The 25,951-nt window shown below is 34.9% G+C and overlaps 1 pseudogene; it reads left to right on the forward strand.

Annotated features, from left to right (window-relative positions):
• Positions 1–25,951, forward strand: LOC149555229 (kinesin-like protein KIN-14R; annotated as a pseudogene).

The raw sequence follows: 25,951 nt of genomic DNA on the forward strand, positions 1-25,951 counted from the left end.
ATGAAACATCTGTACCCACCGCCCATACCCTTCGATCAGACCAGTATAGGCATGGCTTTATTATTGACAATGTCGCGGTTTAAAATATGTATTTGGCTGTGGTTATAATATATGGCAGTCTATTTATACTGGCATAGTTTTAAATGCATGGTAGTCTATACTATGTGCAAGCCTTTGAAGCTGGGTTGTGTGGTCCCTAACTTGTTGTCACAGGTCTGCGAATGCAGTTGCAATACCTGTGATTACAGGTATAGTGGCCGCTGGTCACATTATGTGCATTAAGTGAATGGGGGTAGGGGTTGGGTACATTCCACCCCTCCCATATAATTTTTTTAAAATTTCTTTTTAATATAAAACGTTTTTCCCAAATGTATTTCAAATTTTTTTTTTAATATATATTCTTTTATTTATAATTTAAATTATGAAAGTTGCACAACCATATGTTTTAAAATGAATATATATATATATATATATATATATATATATATATATATATATATATATATATATATATATATATATATATATATATATATATATATATATATATATATATATATATATATATCAAGATCAAATCTAAGGTATGAATGCAATGTATCTGCTTTTGAATTTAACTATTTATTCCTTCTAAGAAAAATTCATTTGTAACATTTAAACCCTAGCCTAATAAATTTCTCAGATCTATTGAAGAGAGCTATATGCATGTGGTGTTTTAATTTCCATACAAAAAATTAAATATTCACAATCGAAAATGCATGCAACTGAAACATTCATTTCAAGAATTCCTCAGAAAGCATTCAGAAAACATGAAGAAGATAGGAAGTGGAAGAAGTGAAATAACATATGCAAAATCACAAGTGTCTACCTGGACACTAATACTAATTCACTTCTCCTCAAAATCTACAAAGAAAGCCCCTTCCTTATCTAGCATTCGCAGATCCACCCTAAAACACTCTATGAGCTACTAGGAGTGCCTAAATATAAGGACCTCTCAAGAAGCACCTAGAATGTCTCTAGAAACAACTAGAAGATAAGATAAGTGTTGACAACTAAGCACAAACCTTTTCCAACCTTCTAGATGAGTCACAAGGTTGTAGACACCATGTGCTTAATTTGTGTGCTAACTCTTGCATTATAGAAATATGTGCATAAAAGAGGTGCACACACTCTTAGGTAGACTTATGAATTTTATTTTAATTCTTTTATTATTGTTAATATTATTATTTATTTATTATTTTATTTAGTTTCTTTATTTAGTTAATTTCTCATTTGATTAATTAAAATCAAAATATCATAATATTATATTAATTTTTCTCAAAATAATTAAGTCATTAATTAAATCCTTTAATTTTTAGACTTAATTAATAGAAAATTCACCACTGACTTCCAAAATAAAATATGAGAACTCATCATAGAACAATCCATACAAAATTAGTCTAAGGGGTTAAAGCCACGAATTACATCATCCGACACATTCTATGAGTAAAACATCTCAGATACTTGTCCTACCTTTCTAGGACAAATGGTTTAAGGATTTAGGAGTTGGACTTGAGAATTTATCTCCCCTCTCTTACCATTGAGATAATTTGATAGGGTACACTCATCCTAACAATTTGGGGAAGTCGATACTTGGTACTTGCAACTTACATAAAATCTATGCATCTACATACAATATATATATGCTAAGCTAAAAAGGCAATGGCAGGAAGTGGTGCATCGTGTAGATCCTGACTAGTAGGTGACTACGACTCCCTTCCTTAACCACATCAAAAATTCCATACATAAAGAGAACAAACATGCACAGAATACACATTCAGTATGGGGTAAGTATCCATAAGATGACACACACATATAATAATCCATTTAGCTGAACATCATCAAAAACTGAGAATAATTTAATAATCATCATGCATACATGAAATTTAGAGTCTAAGTAATCTCATCATATATCAATTGAATTTGTAACATAATTATCTGATAGTCTCAAAACAATGCTAGTAACCATCAACATAAAACTAGCCTAATAGAGTTCGGCAATGACAGCAACAATGTAACTAGAAATATGTAACCTAGGGTAGGCACTACACAAAAGTTTAAGACATTGAATGATCAATGGATGCATAAGTTGAAGAACTACAAAAATTTATTTATAAATTTGGACCTTGGATAATTGATTGACCTCCTCTTAGTTATTCTATAGACTCCAAAAATCAGTATTAGAACACCAAGTGCTAGTGAATAAAAAGTTTGAAGGTACTTAAAGCTAAAGATCAACATGTATAGAAAGGAGGTGCCCAAGTTAAACAAGGAAAACTTTTCTAGATGGTAAAGTTTGATGAAGCTACATCTAGGAGGACTTGGAGATTATGTACAGTCAACTATCACCATTGAACATGTTGATCCAACTGGAGCCCCAATTGCTAAATAGTTGAAACAAAAGAAGGAACACAATCAGGAAATGTTGGAGATTGCATCTTCCCTACACTTTTCGAAGTTTGATGATATCAAATTATGTGATTCTACTAAGAAGATGTGGGATGCCCTCTAGAAAATCTATGGAGGAGACAAGAATGTGATGAGAGCCAAAGCTAAAATTCTTAGAGGAAATTTGATGAAATAATAATGCAAGAAGGTGAGACTATAGTTTAATATTGTGCAAGGATCAAAGATGTTGTTATTGCAATTTGAGGATATAATGGAAAGATTGAAGATGAGACTATGATTAGTAAAGTGTTGAGAAACCATCTACCTATCTATGCTATTAGAGTCTCTTCTATATAAGAATTGAGGTGTACTCCTAGAAGTAATTTGACCCTTGAAGGACTAGTTGGTAGACTCACTACTTTTGAACTTTCAAATTTTGGTAATTCTAAATCTGAGAATGTTGAATCTTCTTTTGAAGATAAGATGACACTAAAAGAACCAAAAGATAAGAAAAAGAAAAAGGTCAAACCTTCTATTAGTGATAATGATACAAATGATGAAGAGCTAGAAGAACTAAAAGCACTATTGGCTAGGAAATTTCACAGAGGCAAAAGAAAATACAAAGGTAAGTTACCCATCATATATTTGAACTGTAATGAGGTTGGTCGTATTGCAACAGGATGTGTAGAAAAGTCAAAAAAGAAGAATGAAGACCAATACAAAGGTAGAAAAGATGACAATAAAAAAGGCTATAAGGACAAGGGAAAGAAGGCTTGTCACATTACTAAAGAAAAATCCAATGATGAATCTAATGATCATGATGATGAAGTTTTCTATGTTGCTATGAAAGATGATTCTGATGAAGATGAGGCAACTACATTGATATCTTATGTGAACAAAATTGACAAATGGATCATTGATAGTGGATGTTCACATCACATGATTGGAGACAAAAGTAGGTTCATTTCCCTTGAGTATTACAATAGAAATAGTATTAGATTTGGTAATGATGCACCCTATCTAATAAAAGGAAGAGGATTAATAAGATTAACAAACAAGATCATGTGTGATGATGCTTACTATGTGGAAGGACTTAACTATAATCTATTGAGTGTGTCACAATTGAATAGTTTAGGATGCAAAGTTGAGTTTGATAACAAGAAGGCTAAGATTTATGACATTGATGGAAAATTAATTTTAAGTGGAGCTCAGACTAGTGGTAATCTATTTTATCTTGATATGGATGATGCTACTTGTCTTGTTGTACAATTTGATGATGTGTGGCTATGGCACAAGAGGTTATGTCATGTAAATTTTGACAATTTGGTTAGTATCAGTAAGATGAAAAGATTCAAAGGTTTCCCAAAACTGAAAAAACTTGATAAATTGATTTTGCAAAAAATGTTAATAAGGCAAGATGAAAAAATCTAGTTTTAAAAGTAAGACTCATACTTCAAAATAAATTCTAGAATTAGTTCATACTAATTTATGTGGACCAATTTATTTGCAAACCTAAAAATATGACAAGTACATTATCTTATTTATTGAATGATTACTCAAGAATGATGATAGTGATGCTTTTAAAAGAAAAATATGATGCTTTTCAAATGTTTGAATGGTATCTAGCAATAGTTTAAAAGAAAATTGGTAAAGGCTTGAAATTTCTAATATCTGACAAAGGTGGAGAGTTTACATCAAATAGTTTTAAAACTTCTACAATGATAGAGGAATCAAGAGACAAACTTATGCACCTAGGACCCCTTCACAAAATGGAATTGTTTAAAGGAGGAACAACTCTATAATGGATTGTGCTAGAACACTAAGAATGGACACAAATTTTTCTTTCAAATGCTAGAGAGAACAACTATCAATACAGCTTTCTATACCTTGAATAGAATACAAATCCAGAAAGGTACACATTCCTCACATTTTGAATAATGGTATCGATACTCACCAAATGTCAAATATTTTATGGTATTTGGAAGCAAGTGTTACATTCTTAAGGACAAAAAAAATAATAAACTTGATGCTAAAAGTGAAGAAGGTATATTCTTAGGCTATTCCATATGAAGTAAACCTTATAAGTGTTTAAATACTAACACTAACCAAGTTGTGGAAAGTGCAAATGTAAAGTTTGATGAATATAAAGAAGTGCACGAAGATAAACAAAAGAAGGAACCTAAAAATTATAGAACCTTTATGTACTACTATGAAGACATGGTTGATAATGTTGATAACTCTACAAACCAAGTTGCTAATCAAGAATAATCAGTGACTATTGAGTCACATACAATGATGTCGAGTTGCATTCATAAATTGAGTCTCAATCAAAAGCTAAGGTACAATTTGATATTGAGATCAATTTACATAAAAAGAATGTTGAGTTACTTGATAAAGAAGTGCATAGTGAATCTGAAATTGAACTTCATGAAAGACCCATTATAGAAAGGAGAATAGAGCCAAGGTTGTCAAAGTATGTCAGAAGACATCACACTACTAAAAAAATTATTAAAGATAAAGAAGATAGACCAATGGAAAGGAATAGGTTGAGAAATGACACATATTTTTTAAGCATGCATGAACCTAAGTTAGTGAAGGATGCATTAGAAAGCGAAGACTAGAATCAAGCCATAAAAGAAGAAATTGATCAAATTGAGAAGAACAAAACAAGAACACTTGTACCCAAACCTAAGAACAATAATTTTATTGGAACAAAGTGGGTGTATAGAAACAAAATGGATGACAATAGAGAAGTTACAAGGAATAAGGGAAGATTAGTTTGCAAAGGATGTGCACAAGAAGATGGAATTGACTATGAAGAGACATTTTCCCTTGTTGCAATATTGGAAGGAGTAAGTACTCTACTTTCTTACTCTGCTTACAAAGGATTTAAAATTTATCAAATGGATGTTAAGTCAAAATATTTGAATGATATACTAGAAGAGGAGGTTTACATAGACCAACTTGAAGGATTTGTTGATCTAGAAAACAAGAACATAGTGTGTAGATTGAACAAAGATTTATATGGTTTGAAGCAAGCTCCCAAAGCATGGTATGAAACACAACTATATTGTGAAAATTGGTTTTGAGAAGACTACTGACAACAACAATCTATACTTGAAGATAGGAGGGGGTAACAAAATCTTACCAACTGAAATATTTCTTGATGATATCATCTTTGGATGACAAAATGTATTGTGTAAGACATTTGCCAATGAAATGATCAAAGAGTTTGAGATATCTATGTTTGGAGAAATAAAGTTCTTTGTTGGATTGTAGGTATATAATATAGAATATGGTATTTACATCACTTAGTCCAAGTATGTGATGGAAATATTGAAAACTCTCGGTATGGAAGATTCAAAACCAATTAGTATTCCTATGGTGATAGGACACAAACTATCCAAAACTGATGGCTTTGTTAAGTAAATCAAACATTGTATAGGTTTATCATTGCCAAATTGCAATATATAGTTCATAACATACTTGATCTTGCACTAGTTGTTGGGATTGTTGCAAAGATTCTTAGATATTTTTATACAACTTGCATTGTGAGAATATTAGTTTAGGACCCTCCTAAAGTAAAGAAGGAGTTGAAAATAGAAGATTTATAGTCACATGCAAAGTGACAGAGGGAGAACCTAAATTGATTATATTTGCCTATATAGATGAAAAATCTTTAGCATTGCTTTCAAAGAGGTAGAAATCGGAGAAAGAGGGAGGATATACAAGGAGTTGCACTAGAAGAGATATCAGAGAGATTTGAGAAGTACTAGTAGAATTTGGGAAAATAAATGACTACGTGACTAATATTTTTAGTCACATGACTAAAAATGATCAAATTCTACCAATTTTTTTAATTCATAAGTATAAATGACTAAGTAAATGACTGATTTGATCATTGGGTAAAATCACAAGGCCATATTAATTAAAATGAAAAAATAAATGACTAAATAATTAGTCACCCAGATGAAGATGACTAAATGAATGATTATTATTTTTTTACACTATTATTCAATAGTTTTATTATAAATAATGTATATGTTGCTATGCAATCAAATTATTTTTCTCAGTTGCTCCTACCTTCTTTCAATGTTTTATTTACCATAGTGAAGTAACTAAAGGAACTTATTAAAATGATGCTTGACTACTACTTTTAGGAACACATTTTCATGTTGATCATCCACTGAATTTTAAAAATATTATTAAATTAACAAATAATAAAAAAATTATTCAAAAAATATTAAATATATTAGTGATATAACATAATTAGTAATAAAATGATTGACCTAATATAATCACCACAATCATATGTTTTAATATACCCCCACAAAAATACAATTCTAAAGGTTTATTATCACTAATGAATTGGGTATTTCTGAAAACCCTAAACTTGGAAGCTCTAATTTGTGTCAACAAAAAATGTAACTTAAGATGTGAATCTCTTACAATTTAAATTACTCCAAATTAAATTGAAAATAGGTACATATAAGTGCTCTAAAACACAATTTATTGAGTTTAAAATCTTCAATAAATCTCATTGTAGATAAAAATTCACCTTGACTTGTAGGACAAAAGATAATAGTGTTATTTCATGATTTATAAGTGAATGAATTTTGAACCACTACTAATTTTAAATTTACTTCTACTTTTGAAATCTATCATGTATATTTAATTTATCAAACTACTTCTACTTAATTTAATTTACAATCTATTTCTATTATAAATACTTTATAAAATTTTAGGAATTCACATGCTAAAATCCATTATAATAAAATAACACTACATTTATATTCCTTCCTAGTTTTGGATTGAAAAAATTGCACTGTTATTCTTCCTTGCGTAGCTATTATATACTGATGTGAGATTGTGGGCTAATTAAAATTTAAAATAAAATAAATATTTTAGTAAATTAATAATCATAAAAATGGGGTATTTTGAGTATCATTATGCTCAAGGGTTACTATTTTTTTAAGGAATGCCCTCATTATCAAGATCAACATTTCAGATTTGTCAAGATACACTCAGATTTTGCAGGATTAGTTTTTCCCATGTTTTGGACCTTTGGTTGTCTATTTCTTTTTTGCCTCCCAACCATCCTGCAATTATGTGTCCATGCACAATGGTGGAAATTCATATGATATTTTGATGAGAAAAAATAAATAGATAAATGCATTATTTCTCCTGTAAATGATAGGCATCATGTTCCGACTCTTTCCGTAATCATTCTATTCTACGCTTGTTTGGATGCCAAACTTGTAATTAGGGATAAAAAGGTAAGGGTTTTAGCTGATAGAAACCTATTTTTTATCGAATGTTGAAAGTTTTTAGATCTTAAAATTGGTAAGGTAGTCCATTATCAAACTGTAAGAAATGAATATCATTATTTTGAATGGAATGCTATTGTATATATGTACACTATATGTGGATGTGTTCAGAATACATTATATGTGTTTGACGAAATGTCTGGTTGACGATACATGATCAATGTTTGATGAAATGTATGATTGAGAATGTGTTAGAAGTGTTTGATGAACTGAATGATAGATACAGAGACATTGTCTCCCAAACTGCAATGATTGTTATAATGTATGGAGTGAGCATGTGGAATAGGGCATCAGTCTTTTGTCATCAAATAAATATGTTGCTTGCAGTTACAACAAGTACCAATCAAATTTCAAATTTCCATATCCTTGAGGGTATAATTGTTTTCCTTTACTCTTTGGGCTTCGTCTTCTTTTTCCATAGTAATTGTGATATGTAACTCAGTTAAAATTGTATGAAATCAACTTATAATATTGAAATTTTTAAGGATATGTATCATCAAAAGAGTTGATAGTGTAATGATCTTTGGTCTAAATAACTAATTTAGATCTTTGCTGCAAGAGTTTCCTCCTTCTTAATAAATTGTCTGCTTTGTTTCTAATTGCAAATAGATATGGACGGAATGAAGAGAGACCACATCTGATGATTCTTCTTATTTAATGTTTAATAGATGAATATTTCCCATAGTTGTAACATTTCTTATCAATCATTGGATATGCATAAATTACATTTGATAGGTAATAGATTAAGTGTTCATTTATTGTACAAGTTCTAATTAAGTATATATTTTCCCTCCTACATATAAATCTCACCAACAATGACTTCTGTAACTATACAACAGATTGTCTAGATACTTTCAATTGCTTTTCTCATTAGCTAGAAGTTAACTGTTATTACTGTTCTAATTCTCTGTAGATGTCTCCCTAATGTAGAACATTGAGATATTCATGTATAAAAACTTTGGATGCTGATTCCATTCTTCCCTTCACAGTCGCTATGAATTCTCTGTTTGTATCCTATTCTGGGTATAAGGGAATATTAAAATATTGTGTGTTGATGCCCTCTAATCAAAGTAATTTGTAATCGACAGACCTCCCCAACTATGTTACTGAACTGTCTACCCTGATGGAGTGTAAATCGCTTGTTCTGTCTGTAACGTGTGCTTGTGATGGACGTTGATGTCTGACCTATCTTCTCCCTCAATCTAGATTAACACAACTTCCACCTGTCTTTGGTTCAGTTACTGCCCTGTTCGCTTGTCCTACTCTTGTTACACATTCAATGGCTTATTAAATTTGATGAGGAATATCTTTAATTGAACATTAACATCGGTCCTTCAGTGATGTACATAGCTTGATGCTCTTAGATATACCACTAATTATTCATTAGTGATACGATTGGTCTTTGTCCAGCTATTTGCTTCATACTTGATTGACACTGCTTAATGACTACACCACCTCAAAGCATGCTGCATGCATGAATAAACATAGGAGCAGCTAAGATTTAGAAAAATGTAATCATGGTTTGAGGAGATTTTGTTCTTATTAGGTAAATTGGGAGATGGCCTAACTCTTATAAATAATAGCCATCAAAGTAGAAGAGAAGGATATCACAAGTTGTGAGCCACAACCAGAAAAAGGATGAATGCTCTAAAAGAAAACCAGCAAAGTAACTCCTAAGTGTTGAGGAAAAGAAAACAAAGCTATTACAGAGCTAATATAAGTACTTCTAGTTCTCTTTCACAGCTAGAGAAAGAGGAGAAGAAGAGGTACTAGGACCATTCTTCTATTTGCTAACAATAGTCCATGTTGGATTTAGCCCATAAAAGCAAGATAAACAACAATAAAGAATAACCAAAAAAATAGATGTAAGAGACATAGCTATAAGAAGAGATTCTGACTTATACTGTCCCCTTAGTTTGACCTTAAAGATTTGCAGCTTCACTCCTCAGCTCAATGTTTTTTTTTTTTTTAAATATTACTCTTGTTAGATTTCCAAGGAAAGGTGGAGTAATTAATCATGAACAATAATAGATATGCATATGTTTGTAATGATCTTTGGTCTAAATAACTAATTTAGATCTCTGTTGCAAGAGTTTCCATAGCTATAAGAAGAGATTCCAACTTATACTGTCCCCTTAGTTTGACCTTAAGGATTTGCAGCTTCACTCCTCAGCTCAATGCTTCTTTTTTTTAATATTACTCTTGTTAGATTTCCAAGGAAAGGTGGAGTAATTAATCATGAACAATAATAGATATGCATATATTTGTAATGATCTTTGGTCTAAATAACTAATTTAGATCTCTGTTGCAAGAGTTTCCTCCTTCATAATAAATCATCTCATTTTTTTCTAATTGCAAATAGATATGGACGGAATGAGGAGAAACTACGTCTGATGATTCTTCTTATTTAATGTTTAATATATGAATATTTCCTACAGTTCTGACATTTCTTAGCAATCATTGGATATGCAGAAATTATGTTTGATAGGTAATATATTCGAGTGTCCATTTACTATACAAGTTCTGATTATATATATGTTTTCCCTCCTATATATAACTTTCACCAATAATGACTTCTTAGCCTAGACATGGCTCTAAGACTCTGAATATTTTAAGATTGACTTGACTTCTGTAATTATACAACATATTGTCCAGATACTTCCAATTGCTTTTCCTATTGGCTAGAAGTTAACTGTTAGTACTAGTTTGATTCTCCGTAGATGTCTCCCTCATATAGAGATATTCATGTATAAAAATATTGGATGCTGATTCCATTCTTCCCTTCACAGTCACCGTGAAGTCTCTTCTTGTATCCTATTCTGGGTATAAGGGAATATTAAAATATATTATGTGTTGATGCCCTCTAGTAAAATTAATTTGTATTCGAAAGACCTCCCCAACTATGTTGCCGAACGATGTGCCCTGATGGAGTGTAAATCACTTCTTCCATCTATAACATGTGCTTGTGATGGACGTTGATGTCTGACCCATCTTCTCCCTCAATCTGGATTAACACAACTTCCACCTGTCTTTGGTTTAGTTACTACCCTGTTCCCTGGTCCCATTCTTGTTACACGCTCAATGGCTTATTAAATTTGATGCAAAAGATGTTCAATTAAACATTAACATCGGTGCTTCGGTGATGTACATAGCTTGATGCTTTTAGATACACAATTGATTATTCATCGGTGATAGGATTGGTCTTTGTCCAACTATTTTCTTCGTACTTGATTGACCTTGCTTCACAACTACACCACTTCAAAGCATGTTGCGTGCGTGAATAAACCTAGGAGCGACTAAAATTTAGATAAATGTAATCATGGTTTGAGGTATTTTGTTCTTATTAGGTAAATTAGGAGATGGCCCAAACCCTTATACATAATACCCATCAACGAAGAAGAGAGGGATATCACAATTTGTGAGCCACAACTAGAAAAAGGAAGAACAATCTTAAAGAAAACCAGCAAAGTAACTCCCAAGTGTTGAGGAAAAGAATGAGCTAAGGGATCTGCAGGACAAGCATGAGAGTGAGAAGAAAATGTGGACCTCTAAAATCCATCTATTCAGTGACAAGCTAAAGGTAGGAACTGAGAACAATATTTTGTATTATGAGAAAGTTGTTTTTCCCTAGGCATCAACTATGCAATTTGAGAATGCTTTTGATTTGTTTCTATAGATAGCAGATGCTGAAGAGTGACTATGTTAAAGTATCAGAGGAGGCTAATTCTCATGTCTCATCATTTGCTGATATCAGTGGAATGACTTCTGATGTGCAAGCTCTATGTAAGATTTAAAATGTTTGAACTATTTTTAACTTTTTATTGCAAACCTTTAAGGAGCTGGTATTTTTATAATTTTTTGTTTTGTAGTTGATCAGCACAAAGAACTGAAAGTCTAGTTCATTAAACAAAAACAAAATTTTGTAGAAGAATGTAAGGAACACAAGCAACTCTATAACAAATTGCTGGAGCTCAAAGGCATGTAAATAATTTCATGTTTCTTATTATTTGCATTGGAATAATTAGGTCATTGGGGTAAATGCTGAGGTCATAGTTACTTTTGTTTTTTTGGAGGAAACATTAGAGTCTTCTATAGGTGCCAGCCATTGAGTGCCGAAGAGATCATGCAAGAAGTTGTTTCTGTAGCAGAGTTTGATGTTACCAAAGACTTGAGAACAACATATGGGCAAATGGGGTTCTCAAAAGAGTCTTCATATTTGATTCAGTTTTTACCTAACATGACAGTCAAGGTAAATGTTATTTACAAATTGAATAAGATTTGTAAATATTATAGTTGAAACTCAATTTTATTGTCATGTCAAGTAGAGAAGTACATAATTTCTAGGAACAATGTCAGAATTTAATGCAGTGATTGTCTTGCCCTTGGAGCCAAATGCCCACCTACCACCCTTGACGGATTACAGAATAGGCACAAAAATTAATAGGCGTAAGTGAGTTTTCAAATTTGGAAAGGAGGGGAAAATTTTGTGTTGTAGAAAATGAAAAGGAATGTCTTAGATTCATTCGATCAGATAGAGAGAAGCTAGAGGAAGAGCTAAGAAGTTGTAGACTAGAGAAAGAAGGAAAAAGTAGATCAGCAGATTAGTCATTGTAGAGATAGAAGGAATCGTTTTTGTGCTTGCAGTTGCACATGCTTCTTCCTATCATTCTATAAGTTTTTAGTTTATTGGTTTCAACCTAAGAAGCAGTGATTGCTCCAGGCACCATTGTATGCAACCATTAGAGCTGCAAGCTTAAAGTTTATTGAAGTTTGAAGTTTTACCATTTTAGGGTTGATTTAGGGTTTTCTAGTTGAAGCCAAATGCTCCTAGATTTTGTAATAGTTTAAATCTCAGTTGAATAGAAAAGCAAGCAGGCATACTTGAATCTATTGTTCTTCCTCTTCTATTGATTGCATTTGAGAAATTTTTTTGAAAGGTTAAAGCTTGGCTCTTTGATTTTAATGGTGAAAGCATTCACATTAGAATTTTTTCTAAGTTAAAAACTTTCTCAGTTGGAGCCGAGCTTACTCGGAATCCATTGTTGCCGAGCATTTTTTCTTTGAGTGCTGAGCTAACTCGGCACCTACTACATTTGATGCAGGAGCATCCAGAGGTATAAGGGCAATCCTGTGTCACCTAAAAAATGTACTTAGACTTAGTTTCTGTTTCATGTGCTTTCATTTTTGGACACCCATTTGGGTCAAATAAAGGTTCCAACTCTCACAGTTCCACTATCAGTGTGCTAGAAAATCCCAAAAAAATAGGAGCATGTAATTAGGCCATCATTTTGGTAAACTAGAAGGTGTGAATTGGCCAGATGAATGTAACTGTGATTTAGAGCATTCCAGAAAAAGAATCAGGTCAAAAGGCCCCACGGTTTGAAAGTTATTGCAATTTTTTGAGTTTTGGAGACCTCCTAAGAATGCTTCAAAGTCAAGTTGGGGGCCTTAAATGACCTCAAAAAGGGCCAAAAAATGGGGGACGAGTGAAGCTGGTCCATAGGGCTATACAATGTTTCGAGAGCTTTTTGAAAATGTAAACGATTTGTCAATCGGAGCTACGGTTCAAAAGTTATGCCTCCCGAAAGTTCAGTTACCGTTTCTAGATTCTTCTAGATTTGCACCAACTTCTAACGCAGCTTCTATAACCTTCTATTTGGTCAGTGGATGCCTACTAGCACTTTCTAGAATGCAATCCTAGTCTTTAACCCTTTGGGGTCTATTTAAGGAGATTCCTGGCATTGTAAAAGGCAGTTCGGAGTGGAGTTTGAGAGGAGGTACTGCAAGGAGAAATTATCTTTAGATTTATGTTATTGTAAGCCTTTAGGGCATGTTTTGAAGTTTATTTTCTCTGTACTGAATGTACTAGCTTACTTTTAGTTAATACAATTTCCCTTTTCTATTGTGTCCATTCTGTTCTTGGGTTGTGTCCCCAACAAGTGGTATCAGAGCTGATTTTCCTGAGTGTGTAGACAAAGCGCCGACTGTGAGGCAGTTTGCACCAGGACTGTGTGGTTGTGTGTTTGAGTTAAGAAGATGCCTCCATGAAGAGAGCATAGCGGAAGGGCCAGAGCTATTAATCCTAAGGAGGTTAGAGCCCTCCAAAGGCAGGTACAAGCATTGCAGGAGGAGCTCTGTAGAGGAACAATTGTGGCCGCAGGTAATGAAAGTGAAAATGACAATGAAGAAGATGAAATTGGACCGAAATGGGAATTTGACGAGGAAGTTCTAAATCATGCAGAGGAAAAGGCTTTTTAGGGCCATTACTAAGTTTGGGAAAAGACCTACAATTGAAGTGGGTGTATTTTCAAGAAATCTGAAACCAGATGAGTTGATCGATTGGATCTATGAACTAGAAGAATACTTTGAGTATGAGGATATCAGGGACCCATATAGGGTTAAGTTTGCAAAGGCCAAACTGAAAGGCCATGCCAAAATCCGGTGGCAAGAGGTCCAATTGGAAAGAAACAGAAGAGATAAGGAGAAGATCACAAGATGGGATCATATGGTGGACAAATTGAAGAAGCAGTTCATTCCTATGGACTATGAGCTTGATTTGTTTAAGAAGATGCATGGGCTAAAGCAAGCAGGAAGATCAGTCCAAGAATATACAGAGGAATTTTACCAACACGTGATTAGAGTGGGACATGCAGAAGCAAATAAGGAGAAGGTTGCTCATTATATCAGTGGGTTGCGACCTAGCATCCAGGAGGAATTAAGTTTGGTAAGAATGACCAGCGTTGAAGAGGCATACTAGTTTGCCCTACAAGTTGAAGAGAAGCTGAATAAAAGGTTTGAAGGAAGACAAAGAGGGTGCGGTCAAGGAGGAAGGGGAAGCGGTAGATCATCTAGAGGCTGCAATGAAACCCAAAAGAAAAATGAAGATGTGGGTACTAGCAGGAACTAGAGGAATGAGGGTTTCAACCGCTCCCATGATCAAGACTTTGGAAATCAAAGAGGAAGAGGTAGAGGACGTGGACAAGGAAGAGGCAACTTTTGTGGTACCTGTTTCCATTGCAATGAAGAAGGTCATCATGCCTTTGAATGCCCTCAACGACAAGGAAGGACAAATAGGAGAGCTGAGGGCCAAGCTAGGGTTGCTCATGTGGATGAAGATGCACAATCATCACATTTAGAGGATGCAGAAAGAGGAGAGACCTTGGTAAATGAAAGAGTCCTACTAAGTGGTGAGATTGAACCAAGACAACAAAGGAGTCTGTTCCGTACCAGATGGAAGTGTGAGGATAAATGTTGTGACATGATCATTGGTGGTGGTAGCACTGATAACTTGGTATCAGAAGAGATGGTCTCTAAGTTGAAGCTCAAGAGGGAGAAACATCCTCAGCCCTATCGGATTGCTTGGGTAAAAGATGATCATAAGGTCCTGGTAAGTGAACAATGTTTAGTGAAATTTAAAATTGGGAGTTACCATGATGAACTTCTTTGTGATGTTATTTTGATGGATGTTTGCCATCTATTATTGGGTAGACCATGGCAGTTTGATAGGCATGCAATACATGATGGTCATGTAAACACATACTCTCTAACAAAGGATGGAGTTCGCCACAAATTGAAACCCATGAAACAAGAAGGCGAAAAGGTATGTAGCAATGCTAGGATTTGTCTTATTGATGGAAGGATGTTTTTAGATGGCATGAAACATCAGCATATGTGCTATGCTTTGATTCCTAGGAAAGATAAAGAAGGTAGTAGTGAAATACCACTTGAAGTTTCAAATTTACTAGGGGAGTTTGGAGATATTATCTCTAATAATGTTCCAGATAGATTGCCACCAGTAAGGCAAATCAGTCATCAGATAGATCTGATTCCAGGAGCTAGTTTGCCTAACAAGGCTGCTCATAGGATGACTCCTGTTGAAATAGAGGAGCTAAATAGACAGGTTCAGGAGCTATTGAGGAAGGGCTTGATTCGAGAGAGCCTAAGTCCATGTGCAGTACCTGCAGTACTCGCACCAAAGAAGGATGGAGAGTGGAGGATGTGTATAGATTCTCGAGCTATAAATAGGATAACCATCAAGTACCGATTTCCTTTGCCAAGGATGGATGATCTTATGGATTGCTTGAGTGGAGCTCAGTACTTCACAAAGATAGATCTCAAGATTGGCTATCATCAGATATAGATTCGAGAAGGAGATGAGTGGAAAATAGCCTTCAAGACCAAGGAGGGTCTTTATGATTGTTTAGTCATGCCCTTTGGATTGACGAACGCCCCAAGCACCTTCATGCAACTCATGAATGAGGTACTTAAGAAGTTCTTGGGAAAATTTGTTATTTTTTATTTGGATGATATTTTAATTTTCAGCAAGACTTTGGAATAACATTTATTGCATATTTGTAGTGTCCTTGAAAGGCGAAGGGAAGAGAAACTATTAATTAATCTGAAGAAGTGTATCTTTTCAAAAAGGGAGTTAGTCTATTTGGGGTCTGTTATATCACTTGAAGGTCTAAAAATGGATCCGAAAAAGGTAAATGCCATCTTGGAATGGCCTACTCCAAGGTCTACTACTGAGGTAAGATCATTTCAAGGTCTGGTTAGTTTTTACAGGAAGTTTATTAAGAATTTCAGTGGCATATGTGCACCCCTAACTGATACAATAAGAGGGGATAGAAAAGATTTCAAATGGACCGTAGTAGCTGCGAGAAGTTTTGAATTGCTGAAGAAGAAGGTAATAGAACAACCTGTGTTGGCACTTCCAGATTTTAGAAAGGTTTTTCAGGGGGATTGTGATGCCAGTGGCAACGCTATTGGAGCTGTGTTAAGCCAAGAAGGTAAGCCTATTACATATTTTAGTGAAAAATTGAATGATGCAAAGAAGAAGTATTCTGTTTATGATCAAGAGTTCTATGCAATAGTTCAGGCCTTAAAGAAATGGAGGCATTATTTATTGCCAAAGGAATTTGTTTTGTATACTAATCATCAGGCATTATAGTACCTAAATAGCCAAGGTAAATTGAATCAGAGGCATATGAAGTGGGTAGAGTTCTTGCAGAGCTATACATTTGTGTTGAAGCATAGAAGTGGAAAATCTAACAAGGTTGCAGATGCACTAAGTAGGAGACAGTTGTTGCTTATAGTAATGCAAGTTGAAGTATTTGGGTTTGATGAACTCAAGAATTTGTACCCTAAGGATCCTGATTTTGCTGAAGCATGGAAAGCTTGTAAAGAAGCTGTTGCTGTAGATAGAACCAAGTGGTTAGACTATTTGATTCAGGATGGCATGTTGTTCAAGCGTAGTCAATTATGCATTCCAAGGAGTTCCATGAGGGAAAATATGATTAAGGAGAAACACAGTGGAGGGATGGCAGGACATTTTGGTCGAAATAAGACCATTGCCATTCTTAGAGAACATTATTTTTGGCCTCAAATTTCACAGGATGTGAAGAAGTTTGTACAGAGTTGCTAGGTTTGTCAAGTTGCCAAGGGGTTTAGTCACAATACTAGCCTATATCATCCATTTCCTATTCCGTCAAGGCCATGGGAGGACATAAGTATGGATTTTGTTCTTGGATTGCCGAGGACACAAAGGGGTAATGACTTAGTATTTTTGGTGGTTGATAGGTTCTCCAAAATGGCACATTTCATTCCATGCCACAAAACTCATGATGTTGTCCATATTGCAGACTTATTTTTCAAAGAGGTGGTAAGACTACATGGTCTTCCAAGGAGCATAGTTTCTAACAGAGAGACTAAATTTGTGAGGTATTTCTGGAGGACATTGTGGAAAAAGTTAAGAACAGACCTAAAATTCAATTCCACGCATCACCCACAAACTGATGGTCAAACAAAAGTGGTAAACAAAAGTCTGGTAAATTTGCTAAGATGTTTAGTTGGGGATAAGCCCAAGGGATGGGATTTTATTCTACCACAGGCAGAGTTTTCTTATAATAACTCTGTAAATGGGAGTACTGGAAAATCACCATTCCAAATTGTATATGGGAGTAGCCCAAGGACTGCACTAGATTGAGGAAGGTAGAGTAAGGGGAGAGGACAAGTGCTGAAGCGAAAGAATTTGCTGAACATATTAAGTGTCTTCATGAGGAGGTTCAAGCACACATTACCAAAAAGAATGAAGAGTATAAAGCTAGGGCTGATCAAAGGAGAAGACATAAGGAATTCCAAGTAGGGGATGTAGTCATGGTGCACTTACGAAAAGAAATATTTCTAGTCGGTACTTACAACAAGCTGAAAATGAAGAAATTTGGCCCCTGCAAAATTTTGAAGAAACATGACTCAAAAAATGCATATGAAGTGGAGTTGCCAGATGGTATTCACATTTCTCCCATTTTCAACATTGCAGATTTAACAGAGTATCATAATGATGGTGTAGATGAGGAGCTGGTGTTAGAGCCATGTCCGATTCTGACTTCTAAGAAGGAGGAGATAGAAGAAATTCTAGATCATCGTGTGGGTAGGAGTACCAAAAAAAAATAGTATGAAGAGTATTTGGTCAGATGGGAAGGACGATCGATCGAGGACTCAACTTGGATTTCAGCAGCTAAGGTTACCCATTAGGGATTTCCTCTACCATTCATAAAGTGACAGGGTCACTTTTCAATCTACCCTCGATGTCTAATGCAGGAGCATCCAGAGGTATAAGGGAAATCCTATATCACCCAAAAAATGTACTTAGACTTAGTTTCTGTTTCATGTGTTTTCATTTTTGGACACCCATTTGGGTCAAATAAAGATTCCAACTCTCATAGTTCCATTATCAGTGTGCTAGAAAATCTTGAAAAAATAGGAGCATGTAATTGGGCCATCATTTTGGTAAACTAGAAGGTGTGAATTGGCTAGATGAATGTAACTGTGATTTAGAGCATTCCAAAAAAAGAATCAGGTCAAAAGGCCCCATGGTTTGAATGTTATTACAATTTTTTGAGTTTTGGAGACCTCCTAAGAATGCTTCAAAGTCAATTCAGGGACATTAAATGACCTCAAAAAGGGCCAAAAAATGGGGGACGAGCAAAGCTGGTCCATAGGGCTATAGAGCACTTCGAGAGCTTTTCAGAAATGTAAATGGTTCGTCAATCGGAGCTACGATTCAAAAGTTATGCCTCTCAGAAGTTCGGTTACCATTTCTGAATTCTTCTAGATTTGCACCAACTTCTAACGCAACTTTTGGAACCTTCTATTTGGTCAGTGGATGCCTACTAGCACTTTCTAGAATGTACTCTTAGTCCTTAAACCTCCGAGGTCTATTTAAGGAGATTCTTGGCATTGTAAAAGGAAGTTCAGAGTGGAGTTTGAGAGGAGGTACTGAAAGGAGAAATTATCTCCAGATTTATGTTATTGTAAGCCCTTAGGGCATGTTTTGAAGTTTATTTTCTCTGTACTAAATGTACTAGCTTATTTTTAGTTAATACAATTTTCCTTTTCTGTTGTCTCCATTCTGTTCTTGGGTTGTGTCCCCATCAGCATTCTTCTTCAAGTGTTGAGCATCCTATCACTTAGCACCTATTGCCTGTCACTCAACACCTTCAAGTGTCAAGCAATCTGTGGCTCGACACCTTCAAGTGCTGAGAAAAATTGGAACTTGACACCTTCATGTGCTGAGCAAAAATAATTTAGGTTTAGATTTGTGAGTTTTAAGTTTAATTTATATTTTTCACATGGTATCAGAGCTTTGAGGCCCCACATCTACACTGAGTTAGGGCAATTTTTTCTAGGATAGTTGACATGGCAGGAGATGTAGGAAAGATATGCTAGCAGCCAAAACCATTCAATGGACAAAACTATGATATATGGGCAAAGAAGATGAAGACTATAATGGTTGCAAATGATTTGTGGGAGTTTTTAGTTAATGGGTTCAATGATGTGACAGACCCAACTTAGTATGTTGCTCTTACAAATGCATAGAAGACTCATTTAAAAGAGTCAAGGAGGAAAGATGTAAAGGCATTAAGTTTGATTGAAGTAGCAATGACAAAGATAATATTCCCTAAGATTGCAGCAGCAAATTATGCAAATGAAGCATGGGATATCCTTGAGACAAACTTCAAGTGAACTGATAAAGTTTGTACTATAAAGCTACAGAATATAAGGAGGGAGTTTGAGAACCTTCAAATGAAGGAAAATGAATTAGTTGAAAACTTTAGCTCAAGGACCTCCAATGTGATTAACCAACTAAAGTCAAATGGAGAAGACTATCAAGAGAAGAGGATAGTGGAAAAGATATTAAGAAGTTTACCTCATAAATATGACAATTTGGTCATGACCATAGAAGAAGCAAAAGACCTCATTGTTTTGACAATGGATGAGTTGATGGGTATTCTTCAAACCCATGAGCATAGGATCAATAGATCTGTATCTTCTTCTTCCCAAGAGCAAGCATTCAAGGCTCAATCAAATCCAAGAGGAAGGGGGAGAGGAAGAAATGGCTCAGGCAGAAACTCCAGAGGCAGAGGCCAAGGTAATGGAGGACAAAGAAATGTTGCAGCAGAAAGTTTAGGAATGGCAGATGGAGCAAGCAGCTCATAAAATACTTCAAGAGGAGGTAAGAAAAATTATAACTCAAATAAGAGTAATGTAGAATGCTACTACTATCATAAATATGGACATTATGCAAGTGAATGTTGGAAGAAGTAAAATGATCAGTCAAGACACGCAAATGTGGCTGATGTGTACATGGGAAGTGGAAACATTGTTAATGCCTTCATCATGTGTAATGTTGGTGAAGAAGAAAGCCCAGAGGTTTGGTACCTTGGTAGTGGATGTAGCAACCACATGAGTGGTAATGAAACCTTGTTTCCATTCATTGACAAGAGTTTGAAATCTGAGATTAAAATGGATAACAATGGAACCCTACTAGTAGTGGGCAAAGGGTCAATTATGGTCCACACCAAGAAAGGTGAGAAGAAGGAAATACAAAATGTTTATTTTTCTCCTGATATGAAGCACAATTTGATGAGAATTGGTCAGCTCATTCAAAATGGATAGAAAGTGTTGATGGAGAATGTCACGTGTGTCATTCATGAAAAGGGTGGGAGCAAGAACTTACTTGCAACAGTTCAAATGACAAAGAACATAATGTTTCCCTTGAGTATAGAGACATGTTTCTCATCTCAATTTGGCATTGCATCTCACACATAATCAGCCCTAAGGAGTGGGATTGAAGACCCCTCATGACTATGGAACTTCAGGTATGGTCATCTAGGCTATGCTGGTTTAAATTTGTTGTCAAATAAAAGAATAGTAGAAGGTTTGCCATGTATAGGAAATTCATGTGACAACTATGAGGCTTGTATTTTGGGTAAGCAACATAGGCCTCTCTTTAATTTTGAAAATTCTAAGAGGGCTAGATATCCATTAGAGTTAGTGCATACTGACCTAGTCAGTCCTATGCAAGTTACTTCCATTGGGGGGAGTACTTATTTTATGACATTTATTGATGATTTCAGTTGTAGAACATGGGTGTATCTCTTAAATAATAAATTTGAAGCATTTTATAAATTTGTAGAATTTAAAGCCTAGGTTGAAAGAGAATATGGACGGTATATCAAGGTCCTACAATCAAATAGAGGAGGGGAGTATACCTCCAATTCTTTTGTAAATTTTTGTAGGAAACATGGCATAAAGAAAGAGCTCACAGGTAGCTATACACCACAGTAGAATGGGGTGGTTGAAAGAAAGAACAAGACCATTGTTGAAACTACAAGGAGCATGATGAAAGAGAAAGGTCTCCCAACTGAATTTTGGGTAGAGGTTGTGGCAATAGCAGTTTACCTAATTAAAAGGTGTCCTACAAAGGTAGTTCGTGATAGAATTCCAATGGAAGCATGGTCATGAGGAAGATGGACAATTGAACACCTAAGGGTGTTTGGATGTGTTGCATATGCATATGTGCCTAAAGAGGAAAGGAAAAAATTGGATGAAAAAGGTGAAGCTCAAAATCAAAGGCATACAAATTGTATGACCCATTGAACAATAAGATGAATCTCTCAAGAGATGTAGAATTTCTTGAAAATCAGTCTTGGTATGGACTGATTGATGAGTCACCAAGCACTTCTAGTAAAGTGTCAATTATGAGTGAAGAGGATGCTAATGAATAGCAAGAAGAAGGAGCAGATAGAAGAAAAGGCAAGTAACCTCAGTCATTACCGAGCTCATCTAGGCATGACCGAGTGTTAGTGCCGAGTACTAGTGAAGATTCTAATCCCACACTCTCCTCCTTGTTACCAAGAAAGACCAAGAGTCTTAGGGAGATATACCGAGATGAAAGCTATGAAGATTATGATGAGAGTGTTAATTTTGCATTATTTTCTCATAGTGATCCAATATATTTTGAAGAAGCTATTAAGGAGAAGAAATGGTGTAAGGCCATGGATGAGGAGATATATGCAATAGAAAGAAATGAGACATGGGAGCTAACTGATTTGCCTCCCAAGAAGACAAGTGATTGGAGTGAAATGGGTCTATAAGACCAAATGCAATGCTAAAGAAAAAATTGATAGGCATAAGGGAAGGCTAGTAGTCAAGGGCTACCAACAGTAGTATGGCAGAGATTATGATGAGACATATGCCCCGGTTGCAAGAATAGAAATCGTGTGTGCTATCATAGGAATTGCAGCTCAGCACAAGTGGAAGGTATTACAAATGGATGTGAAGTCCACCTTCCTAAATGGTGTATTGAAAGAAGAAGTATATGTGGAGCAGCCACCTGATTATGAAGTTGTAGGTGAAGAGAACAAATTATATAGATTGAAGAGAGCTCTTTATGGGCTCAAGAAAGCTCCAAGGGCATGGTACAGTAGAACTGACTCATATTTAATGAGCAATGGTTTTAGCAAAAGCAATGGTGAGCCTACTCTCTACATCAAGGTGGGAAATGGAAATGTGTTAATTATTGTCTTGTATGTAGATGATTTGATTTTTACTGGTAATGACAAGGTTCTAATTGGTGATTTCAAATAGGCCATGAAAAATGAATTTGAGATGACAGACCTTGGTCTCTTGAAGTACTTTCTAGGCATAGAAGTAAAACAAATGCATAATGAAATTTTCATCTTTCAAGAAAAATATGCAAGGCAGATCTTAGAGAGATTTAAAATGCAGAACACTAAGGCAGTCCCCACACCAACAATAGTAGGTCTAAAGTTGAGCAAGGAAGACTCTAGCAAAAGAGTGGATCCAATACTATACAAGAGTATGGTTGGAAGTTTAATGTATTTGACTGCAACTTGGCTAGACCTAATGCATGCAGTAAGTTTGATTTCCAAATTTATGGAAACACCAAAGGATTCCCATTGGCAAGTAGGAAAGAGGATCTAAAGGTATGTGAAATGTACCAAGGGATTTGAAATTTTGTATACTCCATCAAATGAACTCAAGTTGGTAGGTTATACTGATAGTGATTGGGCTAGAAGTTTAGATGATAGGAAGAGCACTTCTAGGTACGTGTTTCATATGGGATCCAGTGCAATTTCATGGGCATCCAAAAAGCAACCTATTGTTGCTCAATCTATAGTAGAGGCTGAATACATAGCAGCAAATGTAGCAACATGTCAAGCTATTTGGCTAGGAAGGATCTTGACAGATCTAAATAAAAGGCAAGAAGATGGAACCACAATTTATTGTGACAACATCTTTTCAATTGCACTGTCCAAGAATCTAGTCTTCCATGGTAGAAGCAAGCACATTGAAATTACATATCACTTCATCAGAAAGTTGGTGGAGAATGGGGATATCAAAATAGAATTTTGTAAGTCTGAGCAATAGCTAGCAAACATTTTTACTAAGCCATTAGGCATTGGAACTTTTGTACACTTAAGAGAGAGTCTTGGTGTAGTTGATATGGATTAGTAGTGATCCTTGTTTTGTTTGGCTCGAGACAAATGGGGAGTGTTGGAATTTAATGCAGTGGTTATCTTGCCCCTGGAGCCAAATGCCCACCTACTACCCCTGACGGATTGTAGAACAGATAGAAAAATTGATAGGGGCAGGTGAGTTTTCAAATTTGGAAAAGAAGGGGAAATTTTTTGTGGTAGAAAAAAAAAAAGAATGTCTCAAATTCATTCGACCAGATAGAGAGAAGTTAGAGGAAGTGCTTAGAAGTTGCAGAGCAGAGAGAGAAGGAAAAAGTTGATCAGCTGATCAGTCATTGTAGAGACAGAAGGAATCATTGTCATGCTTGCAGTTACACATGCTTCTTCCTATCATTCTGTAAGTTTGTAGTTTATTGGTTTCAACTTGAGAAGCAGTGATTGCTCCAGGAACCATTGTATGCAGCCATTAGAGCTGCAAGTTTAAAGTTTATTGAAGTTTGAAGTTTTACCATTTTAGGGTTGATTTAGGGTTTTTTGGTTGAAGCTTAATGCTCCCATATTTTGTAATAGTTTAAATCTTAGTTGAATAGAAAATAAAGCAGACATACTTGAATCTATTGTTCTTCCTCTTCTATTTATTGCATTTGAGAAATTTGTTTGAAAGGTTAAAGCTTGGCTCTCTAGTTTTAATGGTGAATGCATTCACATTAGAATTTTTTCTAAGTTATAAACTTTCTCAGTTGGAGCCGAGCTTACTCAGCATCCATTGTTGCCAAGCATTTTTTCTTTGTATTGCATTCTTCTTCAAGTGTCGAGCATCTTGTCACTTGGCACCTATTGCCTAGCACTCGACATCTTCAAGTGTCAAGCAATCTATGACTCGACACCTTCAAGTGCCAAGTAAAACTAGAACTTGGCACCTTCATATGCTGAGCAAAAAAAATTAGGTTTAGAGTTGTGAGTTTTAAGTTTAATTTATATTTCTCACAAACAACTCAATTGTAACTATTGTTATTCTAGCAAAGGATGTTTTTGTTGACACTGCATCAGTTGCTATTTTAGATTTGGATGGGTACAATGTTTGCATCTTTGCATATGGACAAACTGGAACTTCGAAGACATTTAGAATGGAAGGAACAAAAGAAAAGTGAGGTGTCAACTATCGAACATTAGAGGATCTCTTCAAAGTAGATCATGAAAGAAAAGGGCAAGTGAAGTATGATATCTCTATTAGTTTCCTAGAAGTATACAATGAGAAAATCTGAGATTTTCTTGTAGTTCCTCCTCAACTAGGACAAACCATTAAGAAGTAAATCCTAAACACATTTAATGCTTCATGATTTATCTTGTCATTATATAGCTCTTGAATATTGATAATAAGCCAAATTATTTGAAATTTTTGCATGTGTTATTGATAGGTTGGAGATAAAATAGGTAGCTAAAGGGGTTCATCATGTTCTAGGGCTTGTTGAAGCTTAAGCACATAGCATGAGTGAGGTTTGGGAGGTATTGCAAACTCGAAGTACTGCTCAAGTTGTTGGATCAACTAATGCTAATGAACATTGTAGTTGTTCAAACTAGTATGTGATACCCTTGAAGATAATTTATTCAAATTTTTAATTCTTTAATTTGTATCTTGTGCTTTAGTCTTACTCATATAAATTAGGTTTTTGATTCCCTAGCACATAACTACTCAAATTTTTTTAATCCTGTGGACAATATCATATAGAAAAATCATTTGAAATTTTTATGTTTTATTTTGTGCATTGGATGTTGATCATATGTTTTATTTTCAATAAGTCCTTATGTATTGGTATTTTGTAGTATACTTTGTGTGATGGTTAAAGGTGAGAATTTGATTAATAGAGAGTGCACAAGAAGCAAGCTTTGGCTCATGGATCTTGTAGGTAGTGAGCAAGTTGCTAAAACTGATGTTCAAGGAGAGCACCTTAAAGAGGCACATAACATTAACAAATCACTCTATGCACTTGGGGGTGTAATATCTTATCTAGCAACCAAGAATAGTCACATTCCATTCAGGTTTGTTTCATAACAGAATCTCTTTCTCTCTCTTTATGTTTTATGTTTTATACATTAAAAGAGAACAACTTTCTCAACTTCTATGATCTATTGTTTGGATAAAAAAACTCCAAATTAACACATCTGCTACAAGATTCATTAGGTGTGAATCTTTCCTTTCTAAATATTTGGATTTCTATTTTCTTCTTTTAGTTGCTACTCTATCCTAAGTTGATTGAAACAACTTGCAACAATTTGAGATTAATTATATTTGTAGGAGACACAAAAACTCTCATGTTTGTACAAATGATTCCTAATGAAAATGATATAAGTAAAACATTGTACTTTCTCAACTTTTCTAGTAGATTTCGAGGCATAAAACTTGCTCCGGCTTAG

The sequence above is a fragment of the Cupressus sempervirens genome, chromosome 5 (genome assembly GCF_028749045.1).
Source record: "Cupressus sempervirens isolate cs-2001-9-10 chromosome 5, ASM2874904v1, whole genome shotgun sequence".
Lineage (NCBI taxonomy): Eukaryota > Viridiplantae > Streptophyta > Pinopsida > Cupressales > Cupressaceae > Cupressus > Cupressus sempervirens.